Raw genomic sequence first — 6000 nt, 5'->3', positions numbered from 1 at the left:
GCGAGAGAACCCTCTCCCACGGCGTGAAGATGACGCGCCCGTGTTCTGTTCCTCGAACGGCTCGCACACGCACAACGGCTGCCCCGTGAACCACTCGTCCCGTCGCATTAACTCTGCGGCAGGACAGGCGGCACCTTTGGCAGGCGAAACAGGCGATGCTTCACCTCTGCCATAATGACCGCGTCAAAAAAAGGTGCGCCACGTCGTTCGATTTCGTATCCTTTTCCACTACTGATCAGAGGATACTCCGAAAGGGATCCTTCTCTGCGAAGGAAGCGAGCCCCGAGCCCCCCTACTGATCAGAGGTTCGAAGGCTGGCCCCACGAAAGGGTTCAACAGCCGCCTCGAGCACTCGGGCTCCGCGCCCACTACTGGTCAGAGGTTCGAAGGCTGGCCCCTCGGAAGGGTTCAACGGCCACCTCAGGCCACTCGGGCTCCGCGCCCACTACTGATCAGGGGTTCGTAGGCTGGCCCCTGAAGGGTTCGACAGCTGCCTCAGAGCACGCAGAGCGAGGGATGACCCTGGGTACGTTCGATACATAACCAAGGCTCGGGCTACGCTCCTGAGGTACCCTAGGACATTTCCGAGACCGATGGGAATGATTTTGTAATGGAATCCCACCAGAGGGAGGCATCGAGCCCTCGGACCCCGTCAAAAGGGGACCGGGTCCGGTGAATCACCCGTAGGTACTTTTGGAGCGCGCCTCCGGGCCACTAGCCGACCCCTAACGAATGGGGCACGGGCGTCCACTCAGATTACCCGTTAGCAACTCACTAGAGACACCATGTTCGGCGCCCTCCGAGGGCAACATGGCGCTTTCCCCCTCCTCCTTGCGGAAAGGCGACGCAAGGGCGTATGAAAAAAGCCGAGTCTGTCCTTGACCGTCTTCTCGCTCTGTGCAGAGGCTCGGGGGCTGCTCTCACAAACCCGGCTCCGGCCAAACCGTTGACAGCGTCAACATACCAGCCCGAGAACATAGCAACCTTGGCCAGATCGCCACGCCAACCGACCGTATCGCAGGAGCATTTAATGCAAGGATCGCTTGACACCTTATCCTGACGCGCGCTCTTCAGTCGACAGAGCCGAAGTGACCGCAGTCACTTCGCCGCTCCACTGACCAACCTGACAAGAAAACAGCGTCACCTGCGTCGCTCCGACTGCTGTGCCACTTGACAGAGTGAGGCTGACAGCAGCTAAGTCTAGCCTCAGGCGCCATAGGAAGCTCTGCCTCGCCCGACCCCAGGGCTCGGGCTCAACCTCGACGCTGGATGACGGACTCCGCCTCGCCTGACCCCAGGGCTCGGACACAGCCTCGGCCTTGGAAGACGGTCTCCGCCTCGCCCGACCCCAGGGCTCGGACACAGCCTCGGCCTCGGAAGATGGTCTCCGCCTCGCCCGACCCCAGGGCTCGGACACAGCCTTGGCCTCGGAAGACGGTCTACGCCTCGCCCGACCCAGGGCTCGGACTCAGCCTCGACCTCGGAAGACGGACTCGACCTCGACCTCGGAGGAGCCTTCACCTCGCCCGACCTAGGGCTCGGACCGACCACGTCATAGGGGGGCCATCATTACCCTACCCCTAGCTAGCTCAGGCTACGGGGAACAAGACCAGCGTCCCATCTGGCTCGCCCCGGTAAACAAATAATGATGGCGCCCCGCGTGCTCCATGACGACGGTAGCTCTCAGCCCCTTACGGAAGCAAGGAGACGTCAGCAAGGATTCGACAGCCCCGACAGCTGTCCTTCCGCAGGGCCCAGGTGCTCCTCCGACGGCCACGACATCACATGAACAGGGTGCCAAAACCTCTCCGACTGCCACGACGGCATGTACTTAGGGCTCTAGTTCCTCTCTGCTAGACAAGTTAGCACACTGCTACACCCCCCATTGTACACCTGGACCCTCTCCTTACGCCTATAAAAGGAAGGTCCAGGGATCTCGTACGAGAAGGTTGGCCGCGCGGGAGAACGGGCCGACACATAAGGCTCTCGCCCTCTCTCGCTCTCTACCACGTGAACGCTTGTAACCCCCTACTGCAAGCGCATCCATCCGCCCTGGGCGCAGGACAACACGAAGGTCGCGGGTTCCCCTTTGCTGTTTTCCCCCTCTGTGTTCCGTCTCGCGCCGACCCATCTGGGCTGGGACATGCATCGACAATTTACTCGTCGGTCCAGGGACCCCCCGGGGTCGAAACGCCGACACTTCATACCCAAAGCCACATAAAGAAATAGCAGGTACTACCCAAAAAGTTTACTGGAGTCAAGGTATAAAGATAATCAAACTAGGGTAACCTGTTGGGTCCCATCAAAATTAACCTATGCAGATCATTATGATTAATCAGAACATGACTGGGTAAAAAGAAGTGGTCAAGGGCACAACTTGCCTGGGACTTGAGATTCCAGGTACCAACTTGCTCTTCAGATTCTCGTGACCTCACCGCTATTCGTAGCAATACATACAAATAGGCAAGGATCATATAAAAATAACAGTACACCAAACATGAGAACAAACAACGTAAGAATATTCTACGCGATGCTACAAGGTTGTGGGAACAAGAATCGCTAAATTCGGGGTTACAGTTATGAAGTTATGGTTTTCCGAAGATCCACGTGGTTAAATATAACATAGACTAAGTGCAACATTTTAACCTATATTTCATGACAAAACAAAGTTACTAGATAATAATAAATATTATTGTGAGACTAATGCAACTAGAATGGATCAAAACAAAGTTACGGTTATTGAGTTATGAATTTCTAAAATTATCTAGCACCTAGAATAGATTAATTCAAATGAACAATTTTAATCCAAGTTTCATGGTTAAACAAAGGTATTAGGTGGTAAAAAAATATTAATACAACATTATTGCAACTAAAATGACTCAATTTGGAGTTAAAATGAATTAACTATGAATTTCACAAGTTTCTAGAATTATTTGTGTACTAAAAGTCTATTTCTATAATTAAATTTTAAACTTCTCTGTTCCCTGGTTGCGCGCATAAAAATAGAGGACCTCGGGGTTTGATTTGTAAAAACTCTCAAGACTCAGCTGCACCTAGGAAAGGATCGCGGGTTGATTCCGAAATAAGGGTCTCTTTAGCAAATAAACCCCGACTGAGTCTCCAGATGCGCCCTGGCCGTTTGATCAATGATCAAGAGCCCGGATTAGATGACAAAAGGGTACGCACCTAGAGCCGTTCAGATTTGGTCCGATAGTCAGGATTTAAAGCGCAGGGATCTAATCTACACCATCCAATTTCTACTACACGGCCTAGATCAATTACTCGAAGCAATATACCTGCTGTCAGATCGCGACCGTTGGTTAGGATCCAACGGTGAACACGGTCTTCTCTAACCTTCCGCCGTATGGGCACGGCGGTGCGGCCATGTTTCGCCCAGACCCCGAAGATGAGCACCGAAGTGCTCAAGTCGCTTAACCTCCCGCCGCTGTCAGTAGCTTGCCAGAGCCACCGCGCACGAGCGAGCCTTCCCTTCTCCCTCTTTCTCTCTCTCTTCGCTCTCGGCCTCTCTCTTCCTTCTCTGCTCCTCGATTTCTCTGTTTGCTTTACACAGGTAGCCCTGGTTTCATCGTCGTGGTGGTCCAATGAGCTGAGGAACTTATGGAGCCGCACATATATATAGCCATGGCCAAGGATCCAATCCTGTGAACGGACCCCGACAATCACGGACAAGTTTGTTGCGGTTTGAAACGAACTTGCGGACGCGGAGAACACCAGCGAACAAAACTTTTGACTAGCTGGCCCTATGCCGGTTGCAGATGTTGGATCAACGCCTGCATGCAAGAGAATCCAACGACCCATTTGCCAGCGAGCTGGACATTCAAGGAGATGACCACATACTTGATGTCATGCTAACACATGCGCCGACCAAAATGAATAAAGAAAACCTTATACGGATGTACTGCAAACTGGGAAAGCCATACGCACAGGAGAATAAAGAACTAGATAGAAGAAGAAAATTAAATAAATAAAATGTGCATGCATGCATATGAGACTTGGGCTATTTTCTTTCTATGGATGAATACGAATACATTAGTTTTCTATTCTCTTTTCTCTTCTTCTTCTTTTTTTCTATTACTTTACATATGCCTTGTTTCAATTATGCACAACACACATATTATTTATTTTAGTAAAATATTACTTTGAATGTGTAGTCAAATTAATGGTTTATTTTAGGACTCAATAACCATTACCTATTTGTTCTAGTAGAAAATAATTTCTAGGTAATAATCTTTGTTATAGTATACTTTTAATTTAAAACTTTTAGAGGAAATTTATAAGTACATTGTTAACTGGACTCATATAAGGATCTTCTCATTTAATCTTTTATTAGGAACAACATTTTTTAGACCTTGGTAGAATCTTTTTTTAATAAATCCAAAATAAGGTTTTGGGTTTACATGAAACATAGACTAAAAGTATCCACTTGATTTATTCTAGACTAAACACTTAATAACTTCGGAAAATCATAACTCAAAAACCGTAACCTCAAATTTAGTGGTTCTTGAACCTATGATCTCGTTACGATGCATAGATTATAATCCTGTATTTTGTACTCATGTTTGGTGTGATGTTAATTTCTCCTATACCATGCTTGTTTGTATTGCTACGAGTAGATGAGCAAGTGACCGAGGACCCAGGTGTTCAGCAGGTGGATACTTCTGAACAGGAGCTCGTATAAGGCAATTTGTGGCCTAGATCACTTCTATTTACCCAATAATGTTCCTGTTAATCATTATGATCTACATAGGTTAATTTTGATGGGACCTAATAGGTCACCCTAGTTTGGCTATCTTTATACCTTGTTTACCACTGAACTTTTGGGTAGTACCTGCTATTGCTTTATGTGGTTTTGGGTGTTAAGAGACACATTATTCATGATCATGCTTTTATTATCAATTTGTTATTTACTATTCATGATAAGATCATTATGTTAATTGGAACATGGAGAACCTCCCAAAAACAGTGCTACCATAAGGGTGGTATGGGATGCCCTTGGCTGACTAATTAGGAAAGCTAGTGGATGACTACCTTACCCGAAAGGGGCAAGGGCAGTAGGGGAGTGGTCGGTGTAGGGAGGTTCTTGGGTTGATTTTGGTGCAATGGCGGTCAGACGGGGGATCTGTCACACCCGGATTTTAGGGGTCCAAAACCCGGGCGCGAACATAAACACCAGGTGTGCTGGGACCAAGTCTCACACATATGATGCATAGTGGCACATGATCGAATGTCACATCTTTACTATATAACAGGAGTTCTGTAAAAAATAATTAAATAATTACATCATATGAGGAAACGATCCAGCAACCCAAAGTTGACTGGGAGACGACGGCCTAGACCTCTCACGAACACATCACAGCATCCTCCATGCGCCTCATCCTGCGGTACCTGATCTTGACCTGTGGGGGGGTGTGAGACAGCAAGAGTGAGCTCACAAACGTTCATCGCTCAACAAGTTGTGGGGAATAATGTGAATGAACTCGCCAAAGGTGGGAGTTCATGTGAAGTGTAAGGCTTACCAAAGAGAATGGTTAGAGCTGAGCATTGCTTTTAAAGTTGGTCAAAATTTTATTAGCAATTACTAAGTATAAGTAAATACCAACCCAATTAAATAGTAGAACAGAAGTAACAACATCACCTGCGATGCAATGCATATGACAAATTGAATTTAAGTTCCATAAATTAATCATGTGAGGGTCCGAGCTGCTCATGACCGTGAGCACGGCTAGTATACCAGTTTTACACTCTACAGAGGTTGCGCATCTTTACCCACAAGTCATGTTACCCATCTGCCAAGGGATCGCGACTTCCCATACACCTCTACCGAGGAGGCGAGGCAGGGTAACACTACGAGGCCTTTACAAAGTTCCACTAGCTTCAGAAAACCCGGTACAGTTTATAGGAAGCTCCAATGCAGGAATTCCCTTGCAGGACCGCCATCGCAGCAAAATCCTCCCGAGGGCCTCCCTACACTGACCACTC

Source organism: Zea mays, chromosome 4 (genome assembly GCF_902167145.1).
Source record: "Zea mays cultivar B73 chromosome 4, Zm-B73-REFERENCE-NAM-5.0, whole genome shotgun sequence".
Classification (NCBI taxonomy): Eukaryota; Viridiplantae; Streptophyta; class Magnoliopsida; order Poales; family Poaceae; genus Zea; species Zea mays.
The sequence above is the reverse complement of the archived record's forward strand: the minus strand, read 5'-3'. Positions refer to the sequence as shown.